The following is a 15924-nucleotide window of genomic DNA, read 5'->3' as shown; positions in this document are numbered from 1 at the left end:
AATTTGTTACTTAAGTTAATTCATAAGTTAATTCTCACAAAAAGAAATAGAATTTTTCTAAATTCTTTCATTTAATATTTCCAGCTAAAAGCGATCACTTACTTTTGTCAATCTTTAATGAAAATGCCGCTCTGGTGTTGACAATACATTTCCGCAGGGTTAAAATTAGTTTGGCACCCTCTGTCCGGGTTTGTTTACAAACGCGGCAGCCAAAGGGACTATTCTTCTGTCAAATTAAAACACTGAGGCAATTGTAATAATTAGGCGCAGACGCAATGCGCTATTTTGGGGAAGAGAAACAGATTATTTTCAAGCCTTCAATAAAGTTTCTTTTATATTCTCAGGCGTGAATCCAGGATTTTTGTTGTGGGGAGGGGGGTTAGCGCTTTTATTAGAAATAGAAAAGATAATTGCTTATTCATCATTTAGTGATTTTAGCAATAAAATTTGAATAAAAGCTAGTAATATATGACTGTCGCTTGAATAAAAGCTAGTAAGATATTCCTTTCGCTTGAATAAAACAAATGATTAAATCTATTAGAGAGATGGCTTAATTTTCCTAAATTTGGGGCCGGGAGGGGAGCGTGAATCCAGGATTTTTGCTGGGGAGGGGGGTTAGCGCTTTTATTAGAAATAGAAAAGATTATTGATTATTCATAATTTAGTGATTTTAGCAATAACATTTGAATAAAAGCTAGTAAGATATGCATTTCTCTTGAATAAAAGCTAGTAAGATATGACTTTCTCTTGAATAAAATCTAGTAAGATATGAATTTCGATTGAATAAAACTCATGATTAACTCTATGAGAGCGATGGATTAATTTTCATAAATTTGGTGCCGGGAGGGGAGCGTGAACCCAGGATTTTGGCTGGGGAGGGGGGTTAGCGCTTTTATTAGAAATAGAAAAGATTATTGCTTCTTCATCATTTAGTGATTTTAGCCATAACATTTGAATAAAAGCTAGTAAGATAGGCCTTTCGCTTGAATAAAAGCTAGTAAGATATGCCTTTCGCTTGAATAAAAAGCATGATTAACTCTATGAGAGGGATGGCTTAATTTTCCTAAATTTGGGGCCGGGAGGGGAGCGTGAATCCAGCATTTTTAACTTTTATATGCAAGGCTAGAAAGAAAAGTCTGTAGGAGTTGCATGAAGCTTATATTATGCGTAAATTGAATAGCATTTTTAACCAATGTTTGCAAAATATTGGCCTACAGGTCGATGGGTTAACGATCTAATTTAAAGCATATAGACTGGAACATTTAAATGGTAAAAATAGAAACAATTATTTCTATCCTATTGCTATAGACTATTGATTGTCTAATAAAAACGCTTGATTTCTAAGTCAACTATATTTCTCGCGAAATTTTTACTTTCTTAGTGATAAAGTAAACAAAATTATGTTTAATAACTTTCTTTCTGTAAAAAGGAGAAATTATTTTGATTTTTCTTCTCTTCTTTAAGGCAAATTATGAAGAATTTGCGGACCCTATGTCTGACGCAAATAGCGAAGAATGCGTGCCCCCTCCTTCCAAGAAGACGAGGTCCAATAATGCGCCCCATGCCATGCAATATGATCGCTGGCCGAAGCCCCCCCAGCTCCACACTACCTGCCCAAGTGCAGCCACCTACGCAAGCCACTCTTAATCGAGCCACAATGTGGTCTGACCAAACACCAAAAAGAGAGTGGGTGAATAGCTTCAATGCCGAAGCCCCACCTACACAAGCTTTTTCAAGGGGCTCAGAAGCTACCCCGGCTGCACAAGTCACAGCTCATGTACAAGAAATTAACGTCGCCCCCTCCACCCTCCAACAGACGTTACCTGTGCCTTCAAGACAAGCCGTAGGCCAAACCTGGGCGCCGGTGGCCCTTTGGGAGTTTGGGGGGCTTTGAGGACCGGGGGCTACCTTCGGGGTTGGGGTAGGAGGATTGGGACCCTTTGGGGTTGGGTTAGAGGACCTCACAACACTGTTCAAATGAAACTTGTGTATTATAACGACCACACTCAAAACCTCCTCCAAAATCTCTTCAAAATCTTCTTTTAAAATGTCTCTATCTGTTTCGCCGAAATAGTTCCATAACCTGTCTAAAACGGTTTCACCCAAATAATCCCTAAACGTAAATTCAGCGTGTTCCTTTGTTATTGGCATCTCTGTGCTAACGCATTTCAAATTAATATGAAACCTTCTCGCGCGCTAAAACAATTCATCGCTAAGATGTTTCTTGCCTAATTGTTTCCATGTCCTTTGGTTATTAATATCCTTTGGAGTTCGACCAGTAGAACTGTTCCCGAGGCAAATACATTAATGATTTTGTATCTATTCCTGGAAAAATGTTTCTAGGTGAAAATTTTTAAAGTCTGACAGATGATGTCATTGATTGATTGATCTGACAAGAAAGGAAAATTAATTTGTTGTTTCTAAGGGGAATTATTGATTCACGATAGGTGAATTGAGGTCGACAGCACAGGTGTTCTGACTCGTGACAGCACCACGTGGTTTATGGTTTTCCAAGTGAGAAAGTTCCTGTTTTTCAAATTCTCACTGACAAAAACCATAAAACATAAAAAAATGTGAGAAAATTCCTGTTTTTCAAATTCTCACTGACAAAAACCATGAAAACAACCATAAATGTGACAAAATTCATGTTTTTCCAAGTAAGAAAGTTCCTGTTTTTCCATTCTCAGTGATAAAACCATAAAGCAGAAATTAATGTATGTTGTCAGCAATATCTTCTACAAACCCCCTTATTTTAAAATTCTATCTGACAAAAAAAATTACCCATCCATGAAAACAGACATACCTGCGAGACAGTTACTGATTTTCTATTTCTCACTGTCAAACTCAAGTAAACCTCCATAATTTGATGTTGACAGCTGAGAAAAACATCAAATAAATCGAACAACACACATAACCATCCATGAAAACAACCATCAATGTGACAAAATTCCTGTTTTTCCATGTGAGAAAATTCCTGTTTTTCAAATTCTCACTGACAAAAACCATAAAACATCCATAATTTGATGTTGACATCCGAGAAAAACATCATATAAATCGAACAACACACATAACCATCCAAGAAAACATACATAAAATTGAAAAAATTCCTGTTTTTCAAATTCTCATTGACAAAAAAAACATAAACCACGTGGTTCTCGTGTCAATATATGGTGTTAAAAAAGTTGTAGGTGGCAGCAGGGGTGAGGGGTGGGAGTTATAGGGTCACCTCTACTCCCTGGTCTAAAGGAAAAAAATAACAAATAATACAGTGTGTCAACATCGTTCTTATATGCCCCCAGGGCAAAACTTAAAACCCTTGTCCTGAGGGCTGTGGGGGAGTGTCCTCCTCAAAAACATAGTTTCTACCTGGAAATCAAATACGCTGAACAAAATGAATATGTCGAAATTTTGATTGGGTGTGTTAGGGGAAATGGTGGGCGTGGAAGGGGTGTTAGCTGCCTTCCAATCACTTTCGACTATTAAAAAGAGCACAACCATTTCCAATTTCCAATCGAATGAGCCCTTTTCTAAGTTTCTACGACAATTCTTTCGATACGAGGTGCCCTGGTATGGAAGAAGAAAATAAATAATACATTATGCCAACATCGTTATTGCGCAGCGCTATGGCGCTGCTTATGATTATGAAGTTGTTTTCTTTTCACAAAAAGTCTGACATCATGTATACGCTGTTTTGCTCGTTTTAAGTTTCCAATTTGCTCTTTAATTTGGGGGGCGAAATTTACTTTTAAACCTGATTATGTTCGTTTTTCAACTAATACCGTTTATTGTATTTTAATACGTATATCTCCAACTTAACCCTATTCAACTCATACCCGTTCAGATTAACCCCTGTACCTCCACCCTCTATCCAACAGAGATCAAAAGTTTGGACGTTCCTTCTTTTTCCAAGAGGTGTTTTTTCAACGACTTAAAGATGTTCCCCAAAAGATGGTGCAGGTTAATTACGAAAATTGAGTTACTAATATTGTACAATCAGTTTGAACGTTAAGAACGAGCGTTTGAACGTTAAATTTCAATTAGTACATAAAAACCAAGGGGTACTGCAATCAAGGTAGTTTAATAATTAATCGGATAAGGCCTAAGACTATTTTCCAAAAGAGTGTAATCCTTATTAAAAACTAAAATTAAATATATATTCAATTTCTTTGTTTTTTTACTTATAGTTCGTTACCACGAACTGTTTTAATATTATTATTCCACAAAAGAAGATGCTACCGGACCTGATTGTTTGCAGGGACCTTTCACAAAAAGTTGGAAAATTTGATCCTAAATATACACTTTTTGGGTTTAAGTCCACTTTTTCCCTCTAAACTGACCAAATCACGCTCCCCATTCCTCCAATAGTGGATATGCAATGCTTTATAACCGTTGCTTATGTTGCATACGAATTCTACATAGTAGCCTTTTTTCTTGTATAGATTATGTATATGCTCAGGGACGAATGCGGCACAATGAGTTAGAGGCACCTCTAAATAAGAGAAGTTATGCTTAAAGCTTTGCAGCAGTTTTAGACCAACTGCTATTATGGAAACACAAAATGTTAGCGTTTTTGGTTCTGTTTGGGCTAACATTTCTGTTTTGTGGCACAAAATGGCAGACATTGACACTTTTTTCTCGTGAGATCTGAACATTTTAGGCTATGTATATAGTTTAGAAAAAAAAAATCTAAATGGAATGGCTATTTCAGAATTTCACTTGATAACATTTGGGCCCTTTTGGGCTATAAATTTTAATTTGTGAAACAGAATTGAAGACACTGGCCCTTTCCTGCAATATGCTTCTTTGTCTTGCATAAAAAAATGCCCTGCAACTCTTAATTTGTGCTCGAATAAGTCCTCCGGACGTATTATTGTTTGAAAATGCTTTCTTCCGTCTTCTTGCTTTTCTGTCAAATGGCCATTATAACCATAGGCAAAGGAATTGAGTTCTCATTTACCCAGGGAAAAAAAATATAAATGGTATGGCTATTTCAGAATTTCACTTGATAAGATTTGGGCATTTTTGGGCTAAACATTTTAATTTGTGACACAGAATGGAAGGACCCTCGCAAATTCATTTTCCTTTTTGATCATCCATCAGTTATTTTACAGCCTAGGATGCAAGGTCATGAAATGATTTTCAGCACTTGATGAAGTTCAACAATCGGATGATGGCTGCGAAGCCCCTTTATATCCATATGGAGTAAAGTTTCTGCTGAAATACAACGACGTTGAAGGACCGCTTTAGACTAAACACTCTGAATGAAAAATTTAGCGGACTCGTTTTTAAGACTTAAAAAATCGTATATTTTTCTTAATCAAGACGCAAAAATACTTCAACTTGTAAAAAAAATCGCTTATATAGAGGCACGTTTCATTAATTTTTTTTTCGTTATAAATTCACTTGTGTTCTGAACTGCTAAATTTTTCGGAGGCCTAGGTGGCGAAGATCCCCACAACGTTACTGTGTCAATGCCAAAAGTTAATTTTGATAATAAACTACCCTCTCTTTGGATGTTTCTTTGTTTCCACCGCAAAAATCTGAAAGGCTTCTTCTGTGACTTTGGGGTGTTCTGGATCCTTTGATTTCGCAGTGAAGGCCTCGGAGATGGCATAACAATTTCTGCAATAGATAAGATTGGTGAGATGAGATGACAAAATCGCAAAGAAAAGTATAAAATAAAAAGAAAATTTCAAGGGACCTGGTTGCTGAGATAGTTTTAAGGGCAAGAAACCAACAAACCTGATTGCGTCAGCGAAATCTTTTTGAACTTCTCAATGAAAATGCTACAAAATATGGAACGAAAGAGTTTTTAAATGAATTTAAATAGATAAAGAATAATATTTTATCTTTCTCTTTTCAACGCTAACTTTCTAGAAACCAATTTGTCTCCCATGCTTTATCCCTCGCCCCCATATGGGATTGCAGCAGAAAACGAATGATAAAAAAAAAGAACAAAAAGGGCTCATGCTATAAAAAATTAGAGGTTCTAGTTTGTGCCGTATTTTTAGCGCAACAGCCAAGAAAAGGACAACATGAAGCCCCTTCAACACAGAGAAACGAAGGAAAATCCCTTCTCTTGTACTCATACATGAAAAAACATAGAATCAGTTCTTAATGGTTAAATTATGGTATGAGATACCAAATATATAAAAATAAAAAAAAAAGTCAGCCTTTCGCTACCCCACTCAGTGTTCTTTCCAATATAATAATCAGTGTCGTTGCAATTATGTCTCCGGCCCGTTCTAAAGGTGGCTTGAACCATATAGTCAATTTTGTTGATTTCTTTAAGTTTTTTTTTTCAAACTGGCTTTATTTGACATTGTGGCCTAATGTCAATGAAAAATAAACATGAAAAATAATACGAATCCAGAAAATCTGCAAACTGTTGTATATATTATTGAAGTAGCACATCAGTAAATAAATTGCAGTAAAATTCTTCATTGTCTAGACTTGAAAAGTCTTGGACTGAGTGAAAAGCTTTTGCTACTTAGTAAGTAGCAAAGAAAACGTGACTGAAATACGTCTTGCAATGTCTTCTAAGAGTCTCCGAAAATAGAAACCATTCCATCCAGATATTTTAAATGGTCTAGAGTTCTTGTTTCATTCTAAAGCCCTTATTTCTTGGTTATATATCTGCCTGTCTATTTCTGCCTATTTCCTGCCTATAGCTTATTTCCTGGTATTTTATTCATGACACATGAACTTCTTTGGTTTAATTTGAAAGAAGAGGAGAGAAACTAAAATAAATTTTGTTCTTTCACATTTCTTTTTGTAATTTTTTCGGTAATAGTGTAGTTTATCCTCTTTCCTGAACAAAACCATATAGTAGAAAACTTCTTACTCAATTACATCAAGAAAATATATGTTTACTAAATTTTAAGAGTCATTTCCTTTTTAGCTGCACCACAATCTCATTCGCCAATGCCTAAATACCGCCATAGACTATATGCAAAATTTAGCTAATTTTGTTCGTTTACGTTAGTTTTTTGGAAGTACCGAAGCCAATTTGAAAGCGAAGACACACGCGGTTAGAAGATATGCAAGAACAAAAATGTGAGCGATTCAATGAAAATCAACCTGGACAGCGAGAATCAAAACGTGTCAAAATGAAAATGATAACGATAATGATTTGGTTTGGGATGTTGACATGGACAGGGTCATCAATGCCTACCATAACTTTGTTAAAAAACAAAGGTTCGGCTAAATGTATTTCATAATGACGAAAGACAAGTCGAGGTAAAACGAACCAAACAAATTGAAAATGATAGCGATGATGATTGGGTTTAGGATTTTGACATGGATAAAGTCATCAATGTCTATCATACCTTTGAAAATCCAAAGTATGGAATTGATAAATTGTTGGAAGAAAACAAAGTTTTTGTCCCACTACCTCAACAATATTGTCCGCGTTTAGAAGACAAGCGACAGCGAGAATCTATATATATAGAAGCCTGCCACGTGCAGAGTACCAGGCTCCCGGTACTATATATATATATATATATATATATATATATATATATATATATATATATATATATATATATATATATATATATATATATATATATATATATATATATATATATATATATATATATATATATATATATATATATATATATATATGGGTTTACAATGTCGTTTGTCATCTAACCGCAACCAATTTGAGATAATTTGCTGTCTTTTCATATGGCAGTCTTTTCAAAGATATTTGACTATTAAAGCAGGTCCGATTTCTAACAACGATATCTACTAAGCTTCAATATTTTGGTTTTCTTTCTTAAGGTTTTTTAATTGTTGTAATCCCTTGTTAAAATATTTACAAAAATATTTTTGTCAACTACCAGTTTTATGCTATATACGTAATTTAACGTCTTTGCATCCTGTATCTCTTTAAAGATATTTGATTATTAAAGCAAGTTCAATTGCTAACAACGATATCTGCTAAGCATCAAACTTTTGTTTTTTTGAAGAGTTTTTGAATTGTTGTAATACCTTGTTAAAATTATATACAAATATTTTTGCAATTACCAGCTGCCAGGCTCCGGCAGTTGGCACGTGGCAGGCTTCTGTATATAGATTCTTATTGTCGCTTGTCTTCTAGCCGCAGACAATTTGCTGTCAAATTGTGTGTGACAATTTTGCTGTGTGGTTTTTTTTAAAGGTTTTTGAATTGTTGTAATTCCTTGTCAAAATAGAGAAACATCGTTTGTAATAATTACAAATTTTCGTCTTTGGGGCCTTCGTACTGACATTATATAACTAGTTGCGTTCAAAAAGGTTTTCTTTTTTAAGGTTTTGGAACTGTTGTAATCCCTTGTTAAATTAAATAAAAAAAAACAAGTTTTTTTAACTGAAAGTAAGGAACGACGTTTAAACTTAAAACGAACAGAAATTATTCGGTATATGAAAGGGGCTGTCCCCTCCTCAACACCTTGCTCTTTACGCTAAAGTTGTTTATTGTTAAAAAAATAGAGTTTTGAGAAGGTCAAACTTTAGCTTAAAGAGCGAGGCGTTGAGGAGGGGACAGCCCCTTTCATATACCGAACAATTTCTATTCGTTTTAAGTTTTAACGTCGTTCCTTACTTTCAGTTAAAAAAAACCTGTGTTTTTATTTAATTTTTAAACGTTTTTGAATTAATGCAGGTTTGATTTTGGCTCACCGTACATGAATAATTCAAACAAAACTTGCATATTAGTTTCACTTCCATTTGGCTCAATGGCTCTTTCGGAACTTTTTTAATTTTATCTATGAATCTTTTTATTAGTAATAAATATACGTAAATTACGAATTAACTTAAGTAACGAACTTCTATATTCATAGATTTTCAATACGTATATTAGGGGGTTTCGCCCTATAGGCAATACCTTGCTCTCTAATCTAAAATTCGAATTTTGTTCCAATTCTTTAAAAATGACTTCTTAATCACAAAGGCCGTTAATTAGAATAAATAGCTCTTATGAAATTACTAAAAAATCTCTGGCTTAAAGAGTGAGGTATTGACTAGGGGATGAAGATCCAATCATATACGTAATATTTTCTGTTCGTTTTAAGTTTTGATTTTGCTCCTTACTTTCAGTTGAAAAACTTGTTTTTTTTTTAATTTAATTTCTGATCTTTTTCTTTAATAATGACGGGAAATCCGGCGCCCCCTTCATAGCAATGTCCCTTTCCCCATGAGAACTTCCTTCATGGAAAAATCCTCCCATATAACCCCCGACCCGCCCCCCAAATACCAGAAAAAATCACCCCTGAAAAAGTCTGTATACTTCCCAAAAACCAATACTATATGTTAACATTGGGTAAATTTCATAACTTTCAGCCCTCCCCCTGGGGACTTCGGGGGTTAAGTCGTCCTAAAAGACATAGTTAACATATTTTCGACCATGCTGAACAAAATGGCTATCTCAAAATTTTTATCGGGTGACTTTTGGAAAAAATTAGCGTGGGAGAGGGACCATTTGCCCTCCATTTTTGCCACTTAAAAAGGGCACTAAAAATTTTAATTTCCGTTCCAATCAGGCCTCCTACGATATTCTAGGACCACTGGGTCGATACGATCACCTCTGGGAAAAAAAAACAAAAAAAAAACAAATAAACACGCATCCGTGATCTTTCTTCTGGCAATAAATGCAAAATTCCACATTTTCGTAGATAGGTTCTTGAAACCTCTACAGTAGGGTTCTCTTATACGCTGAATATGATGGTGTGATTTCAAGGCTCTATAACTCTTAGGGGGTCTTTCCCTCCTTTTTTTCTAAAATCAGCCAAATTTTCTCAGGCGTGTAACTTTTGATGGGTAGGAGTAAACTTGAGAGTTTTTTAGAGTTTCGGTTATCATTGAGCTGGGTCGCTCATTACTTACAGTTTGTTACCACGAACTGTTTGAATATATACAAATGTTTTTGCAGTTACCTGTTTTTTGCTCTATACGCAATTTAATGTCTTTTCATATACTGTCTTTTCAAAAATATTTAATAAATTCGGTAAGGATGTTTTCCTAACAACGATTTCTACTAAGTTTCAAACTTTTGGTTTTTTTTAAGGTTTTTAAACTGTTATATTCCCTTGTCAAAATATATTCAATTATTTCTGCAATTAGAGTTTTTTTCTCTTTAAGCAATTTAATGTCAGCTTCTCCATACATAAAAATTTCCAATTTTTCCACATAAGCGTGACAAGTGTGACTACAACATTACAATACTGATGTATATAAAAATTACTTCACTCACATAATATTTTTCTAAAATTAAGGCTCTTAACGAATTTTCTCAAACTTCTGACCTATCATATAAGTAGGCATCATATTTTCTTATATGATGTCATGCATAGCATAAATAAGATTATTGAGTTTCGAACACAATAGTTATTTATATAATATAGTGTCTGTTGGAAGGCCCAAAAAACTAATATTTGCAGTTGCAGATACTATAAATGAGGATTCTTTGGAACCAACACGTGAAGTAACGTCTCAAAAATGAAAATAAAGAGAAAAGACACAGGCGGTTAGAATTTATGCGAAAACGACAATTAGAGCATGTTAAAAATAAAAATGAAGAGACACGGGCAGTTAGAAGACACACGGCAACGAACAAGTGAGGGAGTCAAAAATGAAAATAAAGAGCAGCGAATCAATGAAAGTCAACTTGGACAGCGAGAATCAAAACTTGTCAAAATTTAAAACAATAGCGATGATGATTGGGTTTGGGATATTGACCTGGATAAGGTATTCCATGCCTACCATGCCTTTGATAAAAAAAAAAAAAAGGTTCTGCGAAATGTATTTCATAATGACGAAAGATAAAAAGAGGTGTAACGAAGCAAACAAATTGATAATGATAGCAATGATGATTTAGTTTTGGATTTTGACATGATTAAGTTCATCAATACCTACCATACCTTTGAAAATCAAAATTTGGACTGGATAAATGGTTCGAAGGAAAAGAAACTTTTGTTCCACCAACTGAACAATTAAAACAAGCAAAGGTTCGGCGATATTTCTTTCATATTGAGAAAAGACCAGCCAAGGCGATAGGAGAAGTTTTCATCCCATCACCCGAACAGTTAAAAGAAACAAAGGTTCGGCGATATGCCTTTCATAATGACAAAAGACAACCCATGGCAAAAGAAGAAGTTTTTGTCCAACCACCTAAACAATGAAAAAAAAACAAAGGTGGTAAAAATGCCTTCCATACCGTGTAAAATCAAAAACCTAGACTAGATAAATCGTTGGAAAAAAAGTAGTTTTGTCCCGCCATCTGAACAATTGAAAGAAACAAAGGTTCGGCCGTATGTCTTTCGCAATGACAAAAGACAAGCCGAGGCAAAAGTTAAAGGTCCAATAAAAAAAAATGCAATTATACAAAGGCGCCACATCTAGTTTAGGGTCCATTTGGACGTCATGACATCAAGAAAATGTTCAAGTTGTCTGTGTTTAGAAGACAAGCGTAAGGCCTTTTTTTTTACTAAATTAAGTTAAAAGAACGAGTATTTTTAACTGAAAGTAAGGAGCGACATTTAAACTTAAAATGAACAAAAATTATTTCGTATATGAAAGGGGCTGTCCCCTCCTCAACGATAAGCTCCTTACGCTAAATTTTTATTGTTTTAAAAATACGGTTGTGAGACAGAGTCAAACTTTAGCGTAAAGAGCGAGGTGTTGAGGAGGGGACAACCCCTTTCATATATGGAATAATTTCTGTTCGTTTTATGTTTTAATGTTGCTCCTTACACTCAGTTAAATAAACTTTGTTTTATTTAATTTCTGAACGTTTTTGGATTAATGCAGCTTTGATTTTGGCTCACGGTATATGAACAATTAAAACGAAATTTGTATGTTAATTTTCCTTTTTTTGGCTAAATGGGTTTTCTCGAAATTTTGTTCTGACGTAACTTATGAATTAACTTACGTAACGGACTTCTATATTCATATATTTTTATTAAGTATATTAGGGGGTTCATCCCATAGTCAATACCTCACTCTTTACGCTAAAGTTCAAATTTGTTCCAATTCTTTAAGAATGACACCCTAATTACAAAGGCAGTTAATTAGAATAAATAGCTCTGATGAAAGTAAAAAAAAACCTTTAGCGTAAAGAGCGAGGTAACGACTAGGGGGCCAACCCAATCACATACATAATAATTTCTGTTCGTTTTAATTTTTAATGTTACTCCTTACTTTCAGTTGAAGAAATTGTTGTTTTTATTTAATTTCTGATCATTTTTTTAAATAATGCTGGGAAATCCGGTGCCCCCTTCATAGCAATGTTCCTCCCCCCATAAAAACTTCCTTCATGGAAATATCCACCCACATAACCTCCAATCCAGCCCTCCACCCAACTACTAGAAAAGATCCCCCTGAAAACTTCTGTATACTTCCCAATAACCAATAATAATAATAATGATAATTTAATAACGCCTCGCTCTATAGGAAATAAATAAAAAGAAAACTGAAAAATACAAAATTGCGCTTCTAACGAAAAGGACGACAACAAGTAGCTCATAATACTCAATAACTCATGAATATATAATAAATAGCTTATGATGGTTCAATAGTGCATAACACTAAAACACTCACAAAACATAACGCATAAACACTCATAATACATAACGCAGAAATAGCTGTTTTATTAAAGCAATGGCGACAAAACTATTTTTCCATTAAACGAGACAATTAAGGGGAAAATTCATTCTATTTTCTCTAGATCGTCTAAGAAGTCGGTCGTATTGTTGATCGATTTTAACATTAATATCAAATATTCCAAATTTTCGAATAATATACCTATTTTTGAACCACAGTGGAATTCCAAGAAAATATTTACAAAACCGGAAAAAGTACACGCCGGTACGCTTTTTATCACTTTTACTTAAAAACTTCAAAAATGGAACAATGAAAAATAGATGAGGTGCAAACATTGAATTATAAATTATAGCAAGTTTTTGTTTATCAAAACGACCTTTCACCCTGACTAGCAGGCCATAAGTTTTCCTAAGTTTTCCCAGTGCAGACGATAACACCAACTCCCGCGTAGCTTTAATTGTTGGGCCAAAAGGCAAGCCAAGGTAATTAATAGAATCATTATTAAAGATATTAAGTGATCCCACCCTAATTGAATGATGCTGGAAATCACTGTTATTTCCTGCCACTAGGAATTCTGTTTTAGTAGGTTCAATCTCTAATCCTATCTCCCGTAGATGTGAATGCAATATATTAATTGCATTCTGTATTGATATTAAATTGTCCGAAAATAACAAAATATCCTCAGCATATGACAAGTGGCTAATGTCGATACCGTCAATCACATATGGGGGTAGGTACAGTGTGGCTGTTCTAAATGCGTTATTAAATATGACGGGGCTAGGAAGTGACCCACGACGTAAAGAAATTCGGTCTGAAAGTCGCCCTCCCGAGAAAATTCTCACAGATGAATTACCATAGCAACCCGTCAAACACTGGCTTATAAATGGGTTCACTCCACTACGCAACAATGATAAAAAAAAGCGTGGTTATGCAACATACTATCAAACGCTTTTGAAATATCAACTCCGGCTTATAAATGGATTCACACCACTCCGCAACAATGATAAAAAAAGCGTGGTTATGCAACATACTATCAAACGCTTTTGAAATATCAACTCCGGCTTATAAATGGATTCACACCACTCCGCAACAATGATAAAAAAAGCGTGGTTATGCAACATACTATCAAACGCTTTTGAAATATCAACTCCGGCTTATAAATGGATTCACACCACTCCGCAACAATGATAAAAAAAGCGTGGTTATGCAACATACTATCAAACGCTTTTGAAATATCAACTCCGGCTTATAAATGGATTCACACCACTCCGCAACAATGATAAAAAAAGCGTGGTTATGCAACATACTATCAAACGCTTTTGAAATATCAACTCCAGCTTATAAATGGATTCACACCACTCCGCAACAATGATAAAAAAAGCGTGGTTATGCAATATACTATCAAACGCTTTTGAAATATCAACTCCGCACACAAATAGTTGTATTTTATATTTATGATGCTGCTCCAATATTTCTAGAAATATTGCTTGTGCATTTTGAACCCCTACACCACTTCAAAAACCCAACTGATGGTCCCCCCATTCCCATTTTGTTGATAAATATGGGAGTAAAATATTTTCAAATAATATACTAATAACAGAACAAAGTGTTATAGGTCTATACGATGAACAATATGAAGGATCCTTGCCCTTTTTGCGAATATAAACTACTCTACCTTCTCCCATCAAAGAGGGGACATAATGCTGGATCACTATTACTTGATATAATAACGTAAGATGTTCTACTAGTTTCGTAGTACCATACAAAAGGTGCTCTGATAACAAACCATCTGGAACTGGGGCCTTCCCACATTTTATTAATGTTATTTGAATCAAAACCGAAGATGGGGAAAAGCAAACTAGGTTTTTATATGAGTTCAACTGAGAAAAATGCTTATACAACAATTCACGATAACTCAATTCAGTTGATGGTGGGTTGGACGAAAATACTGAAGTAAAATGTCCATACTATTGTTCCAGCGGGATTTGGTCGGATAAATCAGCTGATGATTGCGTTAATCTATTAACCTCATTATAAAGTAACGTTGTATTATTCTTAATCTTGCTGGATGTATCTTTTACTTGTTGTTTCTTCCATGTTGCCACTAACCTTATATATTTCTTTTTTGTTGATTTAACTATCTGGAAAAGGGGGCCATTTCTCGGTCAGTCACATCGATCCCAAATATGATACCATAGCCGATATTTCTCTTTTGTTTCGCCCAACCGAGGTATTACAGACTATCCCTTTTTGTGTATTTTTACGGACTCTAATAACAGGAACTGCAACGGAAGTCGCAACTTCCATAGCATGAACTATTTCAGCATAATGCATATCTAATTCCACCGAGTGAAATTTTTGAGACTGTGATAGGAGATGAAAAGGAATTCTAATTCTACTGAGAATATAATCTAATACGGATTGATATAAGTTTACGTCTATCCTATCCCATACCTGTTTTTGAAACCATTTCGGACTACAACGCATATGACAAAAAGCATTTAAAACAACATACACTTCAAGGTAAGAATGATCACTACTCAACATTTTATCCGATACTTTAACAAGAGACTTTTTTAACGATTCAAGATCTGAGATTATAAGTCCAAATTTGCTTCTACCTGAATTATGAACATAAGTGTAATTTCTGCTATTCGTTGCCACAGTTAGATCGTTCAGAAGTGATGACAAAAAGATCAGGGACCACGGTAAACTAGGAATAGTAAGGTCAGTGTTAAAATCACCACAAAGCAAAATGGCTTTACCAGACACTCGTATTTTATGAGAATTGTTTGAGAAACTTGCACATGCTTTAGCAAAACGTTCGTTAGATTTTTTATTTCTGTAATTAGTAGGCATATAAACTGCAAGAATTACGGCATGACCTAGATCAACCGCAACAAAAGTATCATTCGTTTCAAGTAAAACACACTTAAGGCTCTTATTTACTCCAATCATAATGCCGCCAGAGGCACGACCTCCTGTGATTTTCGCAGGACGGATGAAGAACTTGTGTTCACAAAAACTTCCAACTGATTACTATTAACGCAACTTACTGGTGCTCTACTATACACACTATTTCGAATGACTTGTATATTTCGGCTAAAACTATTAACTAATCTCTTGCTCCATTTATGTTCTGAAAATACAGGTTTACACTGTCAGGTTCGGTGCAAAGGTCCATACCTGTGAGGGGGGAGGTATCAACCTCAAGCTTGAGTGCTCGAAGCACCGACAGGCATACGGCTCTTCAACACGGTGCAGGAGAAGCTTTTTCTTCTGTGATTTCCACCACAATTTGCGCATTTCACAGTAGAGGCTGGGCATGCATTATCACGG

The 15924-nt window shown here is 34.9% G+C and overlaps 1 long non-coding RNA gene across 1 annotated transcript; it reads right to left on the bottom strand.

Moving 5' to 3' along the window:
* Positions 1–5291: 5291 nt before the first annotated feature.
* LOC148950628 (uncharacterized) lies at positions 5292–15107 on the bottom strand. Its single transcript, XR_016141970.1, has 2 exons — positions 15040–15107; positions 5292–5622 (listed from the first exon to the last, which is right to left on the bottom strand). It is a non-coding gene; the product is annotated as an uncharacterized LOC148950628 (long non-coding RNA).
* Between the last annotated feature and the right edge of the window lie 817 nt (positions 15108–15924).

The sequence above is a fragment of the Artemia sp. Qi Xiang Cuo genome, chromosome 7, assembly GCF_049724085.1.
Source record: "Artemia sp. Qi Xiang Cuo chromosome 7, ASM4972408v1, whole genome shotgun sequence".
In the NCBI taxonomy this organism is placed as follows: domain Eukaryota; kingdom Metazoa; phylum Arthropoda; class Branchiopoda; order Anostraca; family Artemiidae; genus Artemia; species Artemia sp. Qi Xiang Cuo.
The sequence above is the reverse complement of the archived record's forward strand: the minus strand, read 5'-3'. Positions and strand labels throughout refer to the sequence as shown.